We start from the raw sequence: 19,753 nt of genomic DNA, 5'->3' as shown, positions 1-19,753 counted from the left end.
GTATTTGGAGGAGACTTGAAGAATTCTGCGGGATTTTTCTTGAATTGTTTGGAAATTGGTGGAGATTTTGTGAGATGTTGCAGGAGTTTGTTTGGGTTCTGAGAAGATGGAAGGAATTTTGTGGGATTTTTGTGGAATTTTGATGATTTGTCTTGAATTTTGTGGGATTTGGAGGAGACTTGAAGAATTTTGCGGAATTTTCTTAGATTTTTTGGAAATTTGTTGAGATTTTGTGAGATGGTTCTGGAATTTGGTGGGATATTGAGGAAATTCAGTGAATTTTGAGGGATTTTTCTTGAATTTTGTGGAAATTGTTGAAGATTTTGTGGGATGTTGCAGGAATTGGGTAGGGTTTTGAGAAGGTTTAGGGAATTTTGTGGCATTTTTCTGCAATTTTGTGAGGCTTTTCCAGAATTTTTGGTGATATTGAGGTGATTTGGTGGGATGTTTCTGGAATTTTGTGGGATTTTTCTGGGATTTGTACGAGACTTGAAGAATTTTGCGGGATTTTTCTTGAATTGTTTGGAAATTGGTGGAGATTTTGTGAGATGTTGCAGGAGTTTGTTTGGGTTTTGAGAAGATGTAGGGAAGTTTATGGCATTTTTCTGGAATTTTGAGGGGCTTTCAAGAACTCTGTGAGAGTTTTCTTGAATTTTGTGGAAATTTGTTGAGATTTTGTGAGATGGTTCTGGAATTTTGTGGGATTTTTGTGGAATTTTGAGGATTTGTCTTGAATTTTGTGGGATTTGGAGGAGACTTGAAGAAGTTGGAGGGATTTTTCCTAAATGTTGTGGAAATTGGTGGAGATTTTGTGAGATGCTGCAGGAGTTTGTTTGGGTTTTGAGGAGATGGAAGGAATTTTGTTGGATTTTTGTGGAATTTTGAGGATTTCTCTTGAATTTTGTGGGATTTGGAGGAGACTTGAAGAATTTTGCGGGAATTTTCTTAGATTTTGTGGAAATTGGTGGAGATTTTGTGAGGTGTCTGTGGAATTTTGTAATGTTTTGAGAAGATGTAGGGAATTTTGTGGCATTTTTCTGGAATTTTGAGGGGCTTTCAAGAACTTTGTGAGAGTTTTTTTGAATTTTTTGGAAATTTGTTGAGATTTTGTGAGATGGTTCTGGAGTTTGGTGGGATATTGAGGAAATTCAGTGAATTTGGAGGGATTTTTCTTGAATTTTGTGGAAATTGTTGGAGATTTTGTGGGATGTTGCAGGAATTTGGTAGGGTTTTGAGAAGGTTTAGGGAATTTTGTGGCATTTTTCTGCAATTTTGTGAGGCTTTTCCAGAATTTTTGGTGATATTGAGGTGATTTGGTGGGATGTTTCTGGAATTTTGTGGGATTTTTCTGGGATTTGTACGAGACTTGAAGAATTTTGCGGGATTTTTCTTGAATTGTTTGGAAATTGGTGGAGATTTTGTGAGATGTTGCAGGAGTTTGTTTGGGTTTTGAGAAGATGTAGGGAAGTTTGTGGCATTTTTCTGGAATTTTGAGGGGCTTTCAAGAACTTTGTGAGAGTTTTCTTGAATTTAGTGGAAATTTGTTGAGATTTTGTGAGATGGTTCTGGAATTTGGTGGGATTTTTGTGGGATTTTGAGGATTTGTCTTGAATTTTGTGGGATTTGGAGGAGACTTGAAGAATTTGGAGGGAATTTTCTTGAATCTTTTGGATATTGGTGGAGATTTTGTGAGATGCTGCAGGAATGTGGTTGGGTTTTGAGAAGATTTAGGGATTTTTGTGGGATTTTCGTGGAATTTTCAGCAGCTTTCAAGTTTTTTGTGTGAGTCTTCTTGAATTTTGTGGAAATTTCCAGAGATTTTGTGGGATGTTGCAGGAATGTGGTTGGGTTCTGAGAAGATTTAGGGAATTGTGTGGGGCTTGTACAGGATTTTGTGCGATTTCTTTTGAATTTTGTGGGATTTCTCTTGAATTTTGTGGGATGTTTGTGGGATGTTTGTGGGATGTTTGTGGTATTTGGAGGAGACTTGAAGAATTTTGCGGGATTTTTCTTGAATTGTTTGGAAATTGGTGGAGATTTTGTGAGATGTTGCAGGAGTTTGTTTGGGTTCTGAGAAGATGGAAGGAATTTTGTGGGATTTTTGTGGAATTTTGAGGATTTCTCTTGAATTTTGTGGGATTTGGAGGAGACTTGAAGAATTTTGCGGGAATTTTCTTAGATTTTGTGGAAATTGGTGGAGATTTTGTGAGGTGTCTGTGGAATTTTGTAATGTTTTGAGAAGATGTAGGGAATTTTGTGGCATTTTTCTGGAATTTTGAGGGGCTTTCAAGAACTTTGTGAGAGTTTTTTTGAATTTTTTGGAAATTTGTTGAGATTTTGTGAGATGGTTCTGGAGTTTGGTGGGATATTGAGGAAATTCAGTGAATTTGGAGGGATTTTTCTTGAATTTTGTGGAAATTGTTGGAGATTTTGTGGGATGTTGCAGGAATTTGGTAGGGTTTTGAGAAGGTTTAGGGAATTTTGTGGCATTTTTCTGCAATTTTGTGAGGCTTTTCCAGAATTTTTGGTGATATTGAGGTGATTTGGTGGGATGTTTCTGGAATTTTGTGGGATTTTTCTGGGATTTGTACGAGACTTGAAGAATTTTGCGGGATTTTTCTTGAATTGTTTGGAAATTGGTGGAGATTTTGTGAGATGTTGCAGGAGTTTGTTTGGGTTTTGAGAAGATGTAGGGAAGTTTGTGGCATTTTTCTGGAATTTTGAGGGGCTTTCAAGAACTTTGTGAGAGTTTTCTTGAATTTAGTGGAAATTTGTTGAGATTTTGTGAGATGGTTCTGGAATTTGGTGGGATTTTTGTGGGATTTTGAGGATTTGTCTTGAATTTTGTGGGATTTGGAGGAGACTTGAAGAATTTGGAGGGAATTTTCTTGAATCTTTTGGATATTGGTGGAGATTTTGTGAGATGCTGCAGGAATGTGGTTGGGTTTTGAGAAGATTTAGGGATTTTTGTGGGATTTTCGTGGAATTTTCAGCAGCTTTCAAGTTTTTTGTGTGAGTCTTCTTGAATTTTGTGGAAATTTCCAGAGATTTTGTGGGATGTTGCAGGAATGTGGTTGGGTTCTGAGAAGATTTAGGGAATTGTGTGGGGCTTGTACAGGATTTTGTGCGATTTCTTTTGAATTTTGTGGGATTTCTCTTGAATTTTGTGGGATGTTTGTGGGATGTTTGTGGGATGTTTGTGGTATTTGGAGGAGACTTGAAGAATTTTGCGGGATTTTTCTTGAATTGTTTGGAAATTGGTGGAGATTTTGTGAGATGTTGCAGGAGTTTGTTTGGGTTCTGAGATGATGGAAGGAATTTTGTGGGATTTTTGTGGAATATGGAGGATTTGTCTTGAATTTTGTGGGATTTGGAGGAGACTTGAAGAATTTTGTGGAATTTTCTTAGATTTTGTGGAAATTTGTTGAGATTTTGTGAGATGGTTCTGGAGTTTGGTGGGATATTGAGGAAATTCAGTGAATTTTGAGGGATTTTTCTTGAATTTTGTGGAAATTGTTGGAGATTTTGTGGGATGTTGCAGGAATTGGGTAGGGTTTTGAGAAGGTTTAGGGAATTTTGTGGCATTTTTCTGCAATTTTGTGAGGCTTTTCCAGAATTTTTGGTGATATTGAGGTGATTTGGTGGGATGTTTCTGGAATTTTGTGGGATTTTTCTGGGATTTGTACGAGACTTGAAGAATTTTGCGGGATTTTTCTTGAATTGTTTGGAAATTGGTGGAGATTTTGTGAGATGTTGCAGGAGTTTGTTTGGGTTTTGAGAAGATGTAGGGAAGTTTATGGCATTTTTCTGGAATTTTGAGGGGCTTTCAAGAACTTTGTGAGAGTTTTCTTGAATTTAGTGGAAATTTGTTGAGATTTTGTGAGATGGTTCTGGAATTTTGTGGGATTTTTGTGGAATTTTGAGGATTTGTCTTGAATTTTGTGGGATTTGGAGGAGACTTGAAGAAGTTGGAGGGATTTTTCCTAAATGTTGTGGAAATTGGTGGAGATTTTGTGAGATGTTGCAGGAGTTTGTTTGGGTTTTGAGGAGATGGAAGGAATTTTGTTGGATTTTTGTGGAATTTTGAGGATTTCTCTTGAATTTTGTGGGATTTGGAGGAGACTTGAAGAATTTTGCGGGAATTTTCTTGAATTGTTTGGAAATTGGTGGAGATTTTGTGAGATGTTGCAGGAGTTTGTTTGGGTTTTGAGAAGATGTAGGGAAGTTTGTGGCATTTTTCTGGAATTTTGAGGGGCTTTCAAGAACTTTGTGAGAGTTTTCTTGAATTTAGTGGAAATTTGTTGAGATTTTGTGAGATGGTTCTGGAATTTGGTGGGATTTTTGTGGGATTTTGAGGATTTGTCTTGAATTTTGTGGGATTTGGAGGAGACTTGAAGAATTTGGAGGGAATTTTCTTGAATCTTTTGGATATTGGTGGAGATTTTGTGAGATGCTGCAGGAATGTGGTTGGGTTTTGAGAAGATTTAGGGATTTTTGTGGGATTTTCGTGGAATTTTCAGCAGCTTTCAAGTTTTTTGTGTGAGTCTTCTTGAATTTTGTGGAAATTTCCAGAGATTTTGTGGGATGTTGCAGGAATGTTGTTGGGTTCTGAGAAGATTTAGGGAATTGTGTGGGGCTTGTACAGGATTTTGTGCGATTTCTTTTGAATTTTGTGGGATTTCTCTTGAATTTTGTGGGATGTTTGTGGGATGTTTGTGGTATTTGGAGGAGACTTGAAGAATTTTGCGGGATTTTTCTTGAATTGTTTGGAAATTGGTGGAGATTTTGTGAGATGTTGCAGGAGTTTGTTTGGGTTCTGAGAAGATGGAAGGAATTTTGTGGGATTTTTGTGGAATTTTGAGGATTTCTCTTGAATTTTGTGGGATTTGGAGGAGACTTGAAGAATTTTGCGGGAATTTTCTTAGATTTTGTGGAAATTGGTGGAGATTTTGTGAGGTGTCTGTGGAATTTTGTAATGTTTTGAGAAGATGTAGGGAATTTTGTGGCATTTTTCTGGAATTTTGAGGGGCTTTCAAGAACTTTGTGAGAGTTTTTTTGAATTTTTTGGAAATTTGTTGAGATTTTGTGAGATGGTTCTGGAGTTTGGTGGGATATTGAGGAAATTCAGTGAATTTGGAGGGATTTTTCTTGAATTTTGTGGAAATTGTTGGAGATTTTGTGGGATGTTGCAGGAATTTGGTAGGGTTTTGAGAAGGTTTAGGGAATTTTGTGGCATTTTTCTGCAATTTTGTGAGGCTTTTCCAGAATTTTTGGTGATATTGAGGTGATTTGGTGGGATGTTTCTGGAATTTTGTGGGATTTTTCTGGGATTTGTACGAGACTTGAAGAATTTTACGGGATTTTTCTTGAATTGTTTGGAAATTGGTGGAGATTTTGTGAGATGTTGCAGGAGTTTGTTTGGGTTTTGAGAAGATGTAGGGAAGTTTGTGGCATTTTTCTGGAATTTTGAGGGGCTTTCAAGAACTTTGTGAGAGTTTTCTTGAATTTAGTGGAAATTTGTTGAGATTTTGTGAGATGGTTCTGGAATTTGGTGGGATTTTTGTGGGATTTTGAGGATTTGTCTTGAATTTTGTGGGATTTGGAGGAGACTTGAAGAATTTGGAGGGAATTTTCTTGAATCTTTTGGATATTGGTGGAGATTTTGTGAGATGCTGCAGGAATGTGGTTGGGTTTTGAGAAGATTTAGGGATTTTTGTGGGATTTTCGTGGAATTTTCAGCAGCTTTCAAGTTTTTTGTGTGAGTCTTCTTGAATTTTGTGGAAATTTCCAGAGATTTTGTGGGATGTTGCAGGAATGTGGTTGGGTTCTGAGAAGATTTAGGGAATTGTGTGGGGCTTGTACAGGATTTTGTGCGATTTCTTTTGAATTTTGTGGGATTTCTCTTGAATTTTGTGGGATGTTTGTGGGATGTTTGTGGGATGTTTGTGGTATTTGGAGGAGACTTGAAGAATTTTGCGGGATTTTTCTTGAATTGTTTGGAAATTGGTGGAGATTTTGTGAGATGTTGCAGGAGTTTGTTTGGGTTCTGAGATGATGGAAGGAATTTTGTGGGATTTTTGTGGAATATGGAGGATTTGTCTTGAATTTTGTGGGATTTGGAGGAGACTTGAAGAATTTTGTGGAATTTTCTTAGATTTTGTGGAAATTTGTTGAGATTTTGTGAGATGGTTCTGGAGTTTGGTGGGATATTGAGGAAATTCAGTGAATTTTGAGGGATTTTTCTTGAATTTTGTGGAAATTGTTGGAGATTTTGTGGGATGTTGCAGGAATTGGGTAGGGTTTTGAGAAGGTTTAGGGAATTTTGTGGCATTTTTCTGCAATTTTGTGAGGCTTTTCCAGAATTTTTGGTGATATTGAGGTGATTTGGTGGGATGTTTCTGGAATTTTGTGGGATTTTTCTGGGATTTGTACGAGACTTGAAGAATTTTGCGGGATTTTTCTTGAATTGTTTGGAAATTGGTGGAGATTTTGTGAGATGTTGCAGGAGTTTGTTTGGGTTTTGAGAAGATGTAGGGAAGTTTATGGCATTTTTCTGGAATTTTGAGGGGCTTTCAAGAACTTTGTGAGAGTTTTCTTGAATTTAGTGGAAATTTGTTGAGATTTTGTGAGATGGTTCTGGAATTTTGTGGGATTTTTGTGGAATTTTGAGGATTTGTCTTGAATTTTGTGGGATTTGGAGGAGACTTGAAGAAGTTGGAGGGATTTTTCCTAAATGTTGTGGAAATTGGTGGAGATTTTGTGAGATGTTGCAGGAGTTTGTTTGGGTTTTGAGGAGATGGAAGGAATTTTGTTGGATTTTTGTGGAATTTTGAGGATTTCTCTTGAATTTTGTGGGATTTGGAGGAGACTTGAAGAATTTTGCGGGAATTTTCTTGAATTGTTTGGAAATTGGTGGAGATTTTGTGAGATGTTGCAGGAGTTTGTTTGGGTTTTGAGAAGATGTAGGGAAGTTTGTGGCATTTTTCTGGAATTTTGAGGGGCTTTCAAGAACTTTGTGAGAGTTTTCTTGAATTTAGTGGAAATTTGTTGAGATTTTGTGAGATGGTTCTGGAATTTGGTGGGATTTTTGTGGGATTTTGAGGATTTCTCTTGAATTTTGTGGGATTTGGAGGAGACTTGAAGAATTTGGAGGGAATTTTCTTGAATCTTTTGGATATTGGTGGAGATTTTGTGAGATGCTGCAGGAATGTGGTTGGGTTTTGAGAAGATTTAGGGATTTTTGTGGGATTTTCGTGGAATTTTCAGCAGCTTTCAAGTTTTTTGTGTGAGTCTTCTTGAATTTTGTGGAAATTTCCAGAGATTTTGTGGGATGTTGCAGGAATGTGGTTGGGTTCTGAGAAGATTTAGGGAATTGTGTGGGGCTTGTACAGGATTTTGTGCGATTTCTTTTGAATTTTGTGGGATTTCTCTTGAATTTTGTGGGATGTTTGTGGGATGTTTGTGGGATGTTTGTGGTATTTGGAGGAGACTTGAAGAATTTTGCGGGATTTTTCTTGAATTGTTTGGAAATTGGTGGAGATTTTGTGAGATGTTGCAGGAGTTTGTTTGGGTTCTGAGATGATGGAAGGAATTTTGTGGGATTTTTGTGGAATTTTGAGGATTTGTCTTGAATTTTGTGGGATTTGGAGGAGACTTGAAGAATTTTGTGGAATTTTCTTAGATTTTGTGGAAATTTGTTGAGATTTTGTGAGATGGTTCTGGAGTTTGGTGGGATATTGAGGAAATTCAGTGAATTTTGAGGGATTTTTCTTGAATTTTGTGGAAATTGTTGGAGATTTTGTGGGATGTTGCAGGAATTGGGTAGGGTTTTGAGAAGGTTTAGGGAATTTTGTGGCATTTTTCTGCAATTTTGTGAGGCTTTTCCAGAATTTTTGGTGATATTGAGGTGATTTGGTGGGATGTTTCTGGAATTTTGTGGGATTTTTCTGGGATTTGTACGAGACTTGAAGAATTTTGCGGGATTTTTCTTGAATTGTTTGGAAATTGGTGGAGATTTTGTGAGATGTTGCAGGAGTTTGTTTGGGTTTTGAGAAGATGTAGGGAAGTTTATGGCATTTTTCTGGAATTTTGAGGGGCTTTCAAGAACTTTGTGAGAGTTTTCTTGAATTTAGTGGAAATTTGTTGAGATTTTGTGAGATGGTTCTGGAATTTTGTGGGATTTTTGTGGAATTTTGAGGATTTGTCTTGAATTTTGTGGGATTTGGAGGAGACTTGAAGAAGTTGGAGGGATTTTTCCTAAATGTTGTGGAAATTGGTGGAGATTTTGTGAGATGTTGCAGGAGTTTGTTTGGGTTTTGAGGAGATGGAAGGAATTTTGTTGGATTTTTGTGGAATTTTGAGGATTTCTCTTGAATTTTGTGGGATTTGGAGGAGACTTGAAGAATTTTGCGGGAATTTTCTTAGATTTTGTGGAAATTGGTGGAGATTTTGTGAGGTGTCTGTGGAATTTTGTAATGTTTTGAGAAGATGTAGGGAATTTTGTGGCATTTTTCTGGAATTTTGAGGGGCTTTAAAGAACTTTGTGAGAGTTTTTTTGAATTTTTTGGAAATTTGTTGAGATTTTGTGAGATGGTTCTGGAGTTTGGTGGGATATTGAGGAAATTCAGTGAATTTGGAGGGATTTTTCTTGAATTTTGTGGAAATTGTTGGAGATTTTGTGGGATGTTGCAGGAATTGGGTAGGGTTTTGAGAAGGTTTAGGGAATTTTGTGGCATTTTTCTGCAATTTTGTGAGGCTTTTCCAGAATTTTTGGTGATATTGAGGTGATTTGGTGGGATGTTTCTGGAATTTTGTGGGATTTTTCTGGGATTTGTAGGAGACTTGAAGAATTTTGCGGGATTTTTCTTGAATTGTTTGGAAATTGGTGGAGATTTTGTGAGATGTTGCAGGAGTTTGTTTGGGTTTTGAGAAGATGTAGGGAAGTTTGTGGCATTTTTCTGGAATTTTGAGGGGCTTTCAAGAACTTTGTGAGAGTTTTCTTGAATTTAGTGGAAATTTGTTGAGATTTTGTGAGATGGTTCTGGAATTTGGTGGGATTTTTGTGGGATTTTGAGGATTTGTCTTGAATTTTGTGGGATTTGGAGGAGACTTGAAGAATTTGGAGGGAATTTTCTTGAATTTTTTGGATATTGGTGGAGATTTTGTGAGATGCTGCAGGAATGTGGTTGGGTTTTGAGAAGATTTAGGGATTTTTGTGGGATTTTCGTGGAATTTTCAGCAGCTTTCAAGTTTTTTGTGTGAGTCTTCTTGAATTTTGTGGAAATTTCCAGAGATTTTGTGGGATGTTGCAGGAATGTGGTTGGGTTCTGAGAAGATTTAGGGAATTGTGTGGGGCTTGTACAGGATTTTGTGCGATTTCTTTTGAATTTTGTGGGATTTCTCTTGAATTTTGTGGGATGTTTGTGGGATGTTTGTGGGATGTTTGTGGGATGTTTGTGGTATTTGGAGGAGACTTGAAGAATTCTGCGGGATTTTTCTTGAATTGTTTGGAAATTGGTGGAGATTTTGTGAGATGTTGCAGGAGTTTGTTTGGGTTCTGAGAAGATGGAAGGAATTTTGTGGGATTTTTGTGGAATTTTGAGGATTTGTCTTGAATTTTGTGGGATTTGGAGGAGACTTGAAGAATTTTGCGGAATTTTCTTAGATTATGTGGAAATTTGTTGAGATTTTGTGAGATGGTTCTGGAATTTGGTGGGATATTGAGGAAATTCAGTGAATTTGGAGGGATTTTTCTTGAATTTTGTGGAAATTGTTGGAGATTTTGTGGGATGTTGCAGGAATTGGGTAGGGTTTTGAGAAGGTTTAGGGAATTTTGTGGCATTTTTCTGCAATTTTGTGAGGCTTTTCCAGAATTTTTGGTGATATTGAGGTGATTTGGTGGGATGTTTCTGGAATTTTGTGGGATTTTTCTGGGATTTGTACGAGACTTGAAGAATTTTGCGGGATTTTTCTTGAATTTTGTGGAAATTGGTGGAGATTTTGTGAGATGTTGCAGGAGTTTGTTTGGGTTTTGAGAAGATGTAGGGAAGTTTGTGGCATTTTTCTGGAATTTTGAGGGGCTTTCAAGAACTTTGTGAGAGTTTTCTTGAATTTAGTGGAAATTTGTTGAGATTTTGTGAGATGGTTCTGGAATTTGGTGGGATTTTTGTGGGATTTTGAGGATTTGTCTTGAATTTTGTGGGATTTGGAGGAGACTTGAAGAATTTGGAGAGAATTTTCTTGAATTTTTTGGATATTGGTGGAGATTTTGTGAGATGCTGCAGGAATGTGGTTGGGTTTTGAGAAGATTTAGGGATTTTTGTGGGATTTTCGTGGAATTTTCAGCAGCTTTCAAGTTTTTTGTGTGAGTCTTCTTGAATTTTGTGGAAATTTCCAGAGATTTTGTGGGATGTTGCAGGAATGTGGTTGGGTTCTGAGAAGATTTAGGGAATTGTGTGGGGCTTGTACAGGATTTTGTGCGATTTCTTTTGAATTTTGTGGGATTTCTCTTGAATTTTGTGGGATGTTTGTGGGATGTTTGTGGGATGTTTGTGGGATGTTTGTGGTATTTGGAGGAGACTTGAAGAATTCTGCGGGATTTTTCTTGAATTGTTTGGAAATTGGTGGAGATTTTGTGAGATGTTGCAGGAGTTTGTTTGGGTTCTGAGAAGATGGAAGGAATTTTGTGGGATTTTTGTGGAATTTTGAGGATTTCTCTTGAATTTTGTGGGATTTGGAGGAGACTTGAAGAATTTTGCGGGAATTTTCTTAGATTTTGTGGAAATTTGTTGAGATTTTGTGAGATGGTTCTGGAATTTGGTGGGATATTGAGGAAATTCAGTGAATTTGGAGGGATTTTTCTTGAATTTTGTGGAAATTGGTGGAGATTTTGTGGGATGTTGCAGGAATTGGGGAGGGTTTTGAGAAGGTTTAGGGAATTTTGTGGCATTTTTCTGCAATTTTGTGAGGCTTTTCCAGAATTTTTGGTGATATTGAGGTGATTTGGTGGGATGTTTCTGGAATTTTGTGGGATTTTTCTGGGATTTGTACGAGACTTGAAGAATTTTGCGGGATTTTTCTTGAATTGTTTGGAAATTGGTGGAGATTTTGTGAGATGTTGCAGGAGTTTGGGTTTTGAGAAGATGTAGGGAAGTTTGTGGCATTTTTCTGGAATTTTGAGGGGCTTTCAAGAACTTTGTGAGAGTTTTCTTAGATTTTGTGGAAATTTGTTGAGATTTTGTGAGATGGTTCTGGAATTTGGTGGGATTTTTGTGGGATTTTGAGGATTTGTCTTGAATTTTGTGGGATTTGGAGGAGACTTGAAGAATTTGGAGGGAATTTTCTTGAATTTTTTGGATATTGGTGGAGATTTTGTGAGATGCTGCAGGAATGTGGTTGGGTTTTGAGAAGATTTAGGGATTTTTGTGGGATTTTCGTGGAATTTTCAGCAGCTTTCAAGTTTTTTGTGTGAGTCTTCTTGAATTTTGTGGAAATTTCCAGAGATTTTGTGGGATGTTGCAGGAATGTGGTTGGGTTCTGAGAAGATTTTGGGAATTGTGTGGGGCTTGTTCAGGATTTTGTGCGATTTCTTTTGAATTTTGTGGGATTTCTCTTGAATTTTGTGGGATGTTTGTGGGATGTTTGTGGGATGTTTGTGGGATGTTTGTGGTATTTGGAGGAGACTTGAAGAATTCTGCGGGATTTTTCTTGAATTGTTTGGAAATTGGTGGAGATTTTGTGAGATGTTGCAGGAGTTTGTTTGGGTTCTGAGAAGATGGAAGGAATTTTGTGGGATTTTTGTGGAATTTTGAGGATTTCTCTTGAATTTTGTGGGATTTGGAGGAGACTTGAAGAATTTTGCGGGAATTTTCTTAGATTTTGTGGAAATTTGTTGAGATTTTGTGAGATGGTTCTGGAATTTGGTGGGATATTGAGGAAATTCAGTGAATTTTGAGGGATTTTTCTTGAATTTTGTGGAAATTGTTGGAGATTTTGTGGGATGTTGCAGGAATTTGGTAGGGTTTTGAGAAGGTTTAGGGAATTTTGTGGCATTTTTCTGCAATTTTGTGAGGCTTTTCCAGAATTTTTGGTGATATTGAGGTGATTTGGTGGGATGTTTCTGGAATTTTGTAGGATTTTTCTGGGATTTGTACGAGACTTGAAGAATTTTGCGGGATTTTTCTTGAATTGTTTGGAAATTGGTGGAGATTTTGTGAGATGTTGCAGGAGTTTGTTTGGGTTCTGAGAAGATGGAAGGAATTTTGTGGGATTTTTGTGGAATTTTGAGGATTTGTCTTGAATTTTGTGGGATTTGGAGGAGACTTGAAGAATTTTGCGGAATTTTCTTAGATTATGTGGAAATTTGTTGAGATTTTGTGAGATGGTTCTGGAATTTGGTGGGATTTTTGTGGGATTTTGAGGATTTGTCTTGAATTTTGTGGGATTTGGAGGAGACTTGAAGAATTTGGAGGGAATTTTCTTGAATTTTTTGGATATTGGTGGAGATTTTGTGAGATGCTGCAGGAATGTGGTTGGGTTTTGAGAAGATTTAGGGATTTTTGTGGGATATTTGTGGAATTTTCAGCAGCTTTCAAGTATTTTGTGAGAGTCTTCTTGAATTTTGTGGAAATTGTTGGAGATGTTGTGAGATGTTGCAGGAATTTTGTGGGATGTTTGTGGAATTTTGAGGAATTCTCTTGAATTTTGTGGGATTTGGAGGAGACTTGAAGAAGTTGGAGGGATTTTTCCTAAATGTTGTGGAAATTGGTGTTGATTTTGTGAGATGTTTCAGGAATTTGTTTGGATTTTGAGAAGATGTAGGGAATTTTGTTGGATTTTTGTGGAATTTTGAGGATTTCTCTTGAATTTTGTGGGATTTGGAGGAGACTTGAAGAAGTTGGAGGGATTTTTCCTAAATGTTGTGGAAATTGGTGGAGATTTTGTGAGATGTTTCAGGAATTTGTTTGGATTTTGAGAAGATGTAGGGAATTTTGTTGGATTTTTGTGGAATTTTGAGGATTTCTCTTGAATTTTGTGGGATTTGGAGGAGACTTGAAGAATTTTGCGGGAATTTTCTTAGATTTTGTGGAAATGTGTGGAGATTTTGTGAGATGTCTGTAGAATTTTGTAATGTTTTGAGAAGATGTAGGGAATTTTGTTGCATTTTTCTGGAATTTTGAGGGGCTTTCAAGAACTTTGTGAGAGTTTTTTTGAATTTTCTGGAAATTTGTTGAGATTTTGTGAGATGGTTCTGGAGTTTGGTGGGATATTGAGGAAATTCAGTGAATTTGGAGGGAATTTTCTTGAATTTTGTGGAAATTGTTGGAGATTTTGTGGGATGTTGCAGGAATGTGGTTGGGTTCTGAGAAGATTTAGGGAATTGTGTGGGGCTTGTACAGAATTTGGTGGGATTTCTCTTGAATTTTGTGGGATTTCTACTGAATTTTATGGGATGTTTGTGAGATGTTTGTAGGATGATTGTGGTATTTGGAGGAGACTTGAAGAATTTTGCGGGATTTTTCTTGAAATGTTTGGAAATTGGTGGAGATTTTGTGAGATGTTGCAGGAGTTTGTTTGGGTTTTGAGAAGATGGAAGGAATTTTGTGGGATTTTTGTGGAATTTTGAGGATTTGTCTTGAATTTTGTGGGATTTGGAGGAGACTTGAAGAATTTTGCGGGAATTTTCTTAGATTTTGTGGAAATTTGTTGAGATTTTGTGAGATGGTTCTGGAATTTGGTGGGATATTGAGGAAATTCAGTGAATTTGGAGGGATTTTTCTTGAATTTTGTGGAAATTGTTGGAGATTTTGTGGGATGTTGCAGGAATTGGGTAGGGTTTTGAGAAGGTTTAGGGAATTTTGTGGCATTTTTCTGCAATTTTGTGAGGCTTTTCCAGAATTTTTGGTGATATTGAGGTGATTTGGTGGGATGTTTCTGGAATTTTGTGGGATTTTTCTGGGATTTGTACGAGACTTGAAGAATTTTGCGGGATTTTTCTTGAATTGTTTGGAAATTGGTGGAGATTTTGTGAGATGTTGCAGGAGTTTGTTTGGGTTTTGAGAAGATGTAGGGAAGTTTGTGGCATTTTTCTGGAATTTTGAGGGGCTTTCAAGAACTTTGTGGGAGTTTTCTTGAATTTAGTGGAAATTTGTTGAGATTTTGTGAGATGGTTCTGGAATTTGGTGGGATTTTTGTGGGATTTTGAGGATTTCTCTTGAATTTTGTGGGATTTGGAGGAGACTTGAAGAATTTGGAGGGAATTTTCTTGAATTTTTTGGATATTGGTGGAGATTTTGTGAGATGCTGCAGGAATGTGGTTGGGTTTTGAGAAGATTTAGGGATTTTTGTGGGATTTTCGTGGAATTTTCAGCAGCTTTCAAGTTTTTTGTGTGAGTCTTCTTGAATTTTGTGGAAATTTCCAGAGATTTTGTGGGATGTTGCAGGAATGTGGTTGGGTTCTGAGAAGATTTAGGGAATTGTGTGGGGCTTGTACAGGATTTTGTGCGATTTCTTTTGAATTTTGTGGGATTTCTCTTGAATTTTGTGGGATGTTTGTGGGATGTTTGTGGGATGTTTGTGGTATTTGGAGGAGACTTGAAGAATTTTGCGGGATTTTTCTTGAATTGTTTGGAAATTGGTCGAGATTTTGTGAGATGTTGCAGGAGTTTGTTTGGGTTCTGAGAAGATGGAAGGAATTTTGTGGGATTTTTGTGGAATTTTGAGGATTTCTCTTGAATTTTGTGGGATTTGGAGGAGACTTGAAGATTTTGGAGGGAATTTTCTTAGATTTTGTGGAAATTTGTTGAGATTTTGTGAGATGGTTCTGGAATTTGGTGGGATATTGAGGAAATTCAGTGAATTTTGAGGGATTTTTCTTGAATTTTGTGGAAATTGTTGGAGATTTTGTGGGATGTCTGTAGAATTTTGTAATGTTTTGAGAAGATGTAGGGAATTTTGTGGCATTTTTCTGGAATTTTGAGGGGCTTTCAAGAACTTTGTGAGAGTTATTTTCAATTTTTTGGAAATTTGTTGAGATTTTGTGAGATGGTTCTGGCGTTTGTGGGATATTGAGGAAATTCAGTGAATTTGGAGGGAATTTTCTTGAATTTTGTGGAAATTGTTGGAGATTTTGTGGGATGTTGCAGGAATGTGGTTGGGTTCTGAGAAGATTTAGGGAATTGTGTGGGGCTTGTACAGAATTTGGTGGCATTTCTCTTGAATTTTGTGGGATTTCTACTGAATTTTATGGGATGTTTGTGAGATGTTTGTAGGATGTTTGTGGTATTTGGAGGAGAAGTGAAGAATTTTGCGGGATTTTTCTTGAAATGTTTGGAAATTGGTGGAGATTTTGTGAGATGTTGCAGGAGTTTGTTTGGGTTTTGAGAAGATGGAAGGAATTTTGTTGGATTTTTGTGGAATTTTGAGGATTTGTCTTGAATTTTGTGGGATTTGGAGGAGACTTGAAGAATTTTGCGGGAATTTTCTTAGATTTTGTGGAAATTTGTTGAGATTTTGTGAGATGGTTCTGGATTTTGGTGGGATATTGAGGAAATTCAGTGAATTTTGAGGGATTTTTCTTGAATTTTGTGGAAATTGTTGGAGATTTTGTGGGATGTTGCAGGAATTTGGTAGGGTTTTGAGAAGGTTTAGGGAATTTTGTGGCATTTTTCTGCAATTTTGTGAGGCTTTTCCAGAATTTTTGGTGATATTGAGGTGATTTGGTGGGATGTTTCTGGAATTTTGTGGGATTTTTCTGGGATTTGTAGGAGACTTGAAGAATTTTGCGGGATTTTTCTTGAATTGTTTGGAAATTGGTGGAGATTTTGTGAGATGTTGCAGGAGTTTGTTTGGGTTTTGAGAAGATGTAGGGAAGTTTGTGGCATTTTTCTGGAATTTTGAGGGGCTTTCAAGAACTTTGTGAGAGTTTTCTTGAATTTAGTGGAAATTTGTTGAGATTTTGTGAGATGGTTCTGGAATTTGGTGGGATTTTTGTGGGATTTTGAGGATTTGTCTTGAATTTTGTGGGATTTGGAGGAGACTTGAAGAAGTTGGAGGGATTTTTCCTAAATGTTGTGGAAATTGGTGGAGATTTTGTGAGATGTTGCAGGAGTTTGTTTGGGTTTTGAGGAGATGGAAGGAATTTTGTTGGATTTTTGTGGAATTTTGAGGATTTCTCTTGAATTTTGTGGGATTTGGAGGAGACTTGAAGAATTTTGCGGGAATTTTCTTAGATTTTGTGGAAATTGGTGGAGATTTTGTGAGGTGTCTGTGGAATTTTGTAATGTTTTGAGAAGATGTAGGGAATTTTGTGGCATTTTTCTGGAATTTTGAGGGGCTTTCAAGAACTTTGTGAGAGTTTTCTTGAATTTAGTGGAAATTTGTTGAGATTTTGTGAGATGGTTCTGGAATTTGGTGGGATTTTTGTGGGATTTTGAGGATTTGTCTTGAATTTTGTGGGATTTGGAGGAGACTTGAAGAATTTGGAGGGAATTTTCTTGAATTTTTTGGATATTGGTGGAGATTTTGTGAGATGCTGCAGGAATGTGGTTGGGTTTTGAGAAGATTTAGGGATTTTTGTGGGATTTTCGTGGAATTTTCAGCAGCTTTCAAGTTTTTTGTGTGAGTCTTCTTGAATTTTGTGGAAATTTCCAGAGATTTTGTGGGATGTTGCAGGAATGTGGTTGGGTTCTGAGAAGATTTAGGGAATTGTGTGGGGCTTGTACAGGATTTTGTGCGATTTCTTTTGAATTTTGTGGGATTTCTCTTGAATTTTGTGGGATGTTTGTGGGATGTTTGTGGGATGTTTGTGGGATGTTTGTGGTATTTGGAGGAGACTTGAAGAATTCTACGGGATTTTTCTTGAATTGTTTGGAAATTGGTGGAGATTTTGTGAGATGTTGCAGGAGTTTGTTTGGGTTCTGAGAAGATGGAAGGAATTTTGTGGGATTTTTGTGGAATTTTGAGGATTTCTCTTGAATTTTGTGGGATTTGGAGGAGACTTGAAGAATTTTGCGGGAATTTTCTTAGATTTTGTGGAAATTTGTTGAGATTTTGTGAGATGGTTCTGGAATTTGGTGGGATATTGAGGAAATTCAGTGAATTTTGAGGGATTTTTCTTGAATTTTGTGGAAATTGGTGGAGATTTTGTGGGATGTTGCAGGAATTGGGTAGGGTTTTGAGAAGGTTTAGGGAATTTTGTGGCATTTTTCTGCAATTTTGTGAGGCTTTTCCAGAATTTTTGGTGATATTGAGGTGATTTGGTGGGATGTTTCTGGAATTTTGTGGGATTTTTCTGGGATTTGTACGAGACTTGAAGAATTTTGCGGGATTTTTCTTGAATTGTTTGGAAATTGGTGGAGATTTTGTGAGATGTTGCAGGAGTTTGTTTGGGTTTTGAGAAGATGTAGGGAAGTTTGTGGCATTTTTCTGGAATTTTGAGGGGCTTTCAAGAACTTTGTGGGAGTTTTCTTGAATTTAGTGGAAATTTGTTGAGATTTTGTGAGATGGTTCTGGAATTTGGTGGGATTTTTGTGGGATTTTGAGGATTTGTCTTGAATTTTGTGGGATTTGGAGGAGACTTGAAGAATTTGGAGGGAATTTTCTTGAATTTTTTGGATATTGGTGGAGATTTTGTGAGATGCTGCAGGAATGTGGTTGGGTTTTGAGAAGATTTAGGGATTTTTGTGGGATTTTCGTGGAATTTTCAGCAGCTTTCAAGTTTTTTGTGTGAGTCTTCTTGAATTTTGTGGAAATTTCCAGAGATTTTGTGGGATGTTGCAGGAATGTGGTTGGGTTCTGAGAAGATTTAGGGAATTGTGTGGGGCTTGTACAGGATTTTGTGCGATTTCTTTTGAATTTTGTGGGATTTCTCTTGAATTTTGTGGGATGTTTGTGGGATGTTTGTGGGATGTTTGTGGGATGTTTGTGGTATTTGGAGGAGACTTGAAGAATTCTGCGGGATTTTTCTTGAATTGTTTGGAAATTGGTGGAGATTTTGTGAGATGTTGCAGGAGTTTGTTTGGGTTCTGAGAAGATGGAAGGAATTTTGTGGGATTTTTGTGGAATTTTGAGGATTTCTCTTGAATTTTGTGGGATTTGGAGGAGACTTGAAGAATTTGGAGGGAATTTTCTTAGATTTTGTGGAAATTTGTTGAGATTTTGTGAGATGGTTCTGGAATTTGGTGGGATATTGAGGAAATTCAGTGAATTTTGAGGGATTTTTCTTGAATTTTGTGGAAATTGTTGGAGATTTTGTGGGATGTTGCAGGAATTGGGTAGGGTTTTGAGAAGGTTTAGGAAATTTTGTGGCATTTTTCTGCAATTTTGTGAGGCTTTTCCAGAATTTTTGGTGATATTGAGGTGATTTGGTGGGATGTTTCTGGAATTTTGTGGGATTTTTCTGGGATTTGTACGAGACTTGAAGAATTTTGCGGGATTTTTCTTGAATTGTTTGGAAATTGGTGGAGATTTTGTGAGATGTTGCAGGAGTTTGTTTGGGTTTTGAGAAGATGTAGGGAAGTTTGTGGCATTTTTCTGGAATTTTGAGGGGCTTTCAAGAACTTTGTGAGAGTTTTCTTGAATTTTGTGGAAATTTGTTGAGATTTTGTGAGATGGTTCTGGAATTTTGTGGGATTTTTGTGGAATTTTGAGGATTTGTCTTGAATTTTGTGGGATTTGGAGGAGACTTGAAGAAGTTGGAGGGATTTTTCCTAAATGTTGTGGAAATTGGTGGAGATTTTGTGAGATGTTGCAGGAGTTTGTTTGGGTTTTGAGGAGATGGAAGGAATTTTGTTGGATTTTTGTGGAATTTTGAGGATTTCTCTTGAATTTTGTGGGATTTGGAGGAGACTTGAAGAATTTTGCGGGAATTTTCTTAGATTTTGTGGAAATTGGTGGAGATTTTGTGAGGTGTCTGTGGAATTTTGTAATGTTTTGAGAAGATGTAGGGAATTTTGTGGCATTTTTCTGGAATTTTGAGGGGCTTTAAAGAACTTTGTGAGAGTTTTTTTGAATTTTTTGGAAATTTGTTGAGATTTTGTGAGATGGTTCTGGAGTTTGGTGGGATATTGAGGAAATTCAGTGAATTTGGAGGGATTTTTCTTGAATTTTGTGGAAATTGTTGGAGATTTTGTGGGATGTTGCAGGAATTGGGTAGGGTTTTGAGAAGGTTTAGGGAATTTTGTGGCATTTTTCTGCAATTTTGTGAGGCTTTTCCAGAATTTTTGGTGATATTGAGGTGATTTGGTGGGATGTTTCTGGAATTTTGTGGGATTTTTCTGGGATTTGTACGAGACTTGAAGAATTTTGCGGGATTTTTCTTGAATTGTTTGGAAATTGGTGGAGATTTTGTGAGATGTTGCAGGAGTTTGTTTGGGTTTTGAGAAGATGTAGGGAAGTTTGTGGCATTTTTCTGGAATTTTGAGGGGCTTTCAAGAACTTTGTGAGAGTTTTCTTGAATTTAGTGGAAATTTGTTGAGATTTTGTGAGATGGTTCTGGAATTTGGTGGGATTTTTGTGGGATTTTGAGGATTTGTCTTGAATTTTGTGGGATTTGGAGGAGACTTGAAGAAGTTGGAGGGATTTTTCCTAAATGTTGTGGAAATTGGTGGAGATTTTGTGAGATGTTGCAGGAGTTTGTTTGGGTTCTGAGAAGATGGAAGGAATTTTGTGGGATTTTTGTGGAATTTTGAGGATTTCTCTTGAATTTTGTGGGATTTGGAGGAGACTTGAAGAATTTTGCGGGAATTTTCTTAGA

This window comes from Cyanistes caeruleus, unplaced genomic scaffold (genome assembly GCF_971803275.1).
Source record: "Cyanistes caeruleus unplaced genomic scaffold, bCyaCae1.hap1.1 HAP1_SCAFFOLD_74, whole genome shotgun sequence".
NCBI lineage: Eukaryota > Metazoa > Chordata > Aves > Passeriformes > Paridae > Cyanistes > Cyanistes caeruleus.
Note: the sequence above shows the minus strand (reverse complement) of the source record.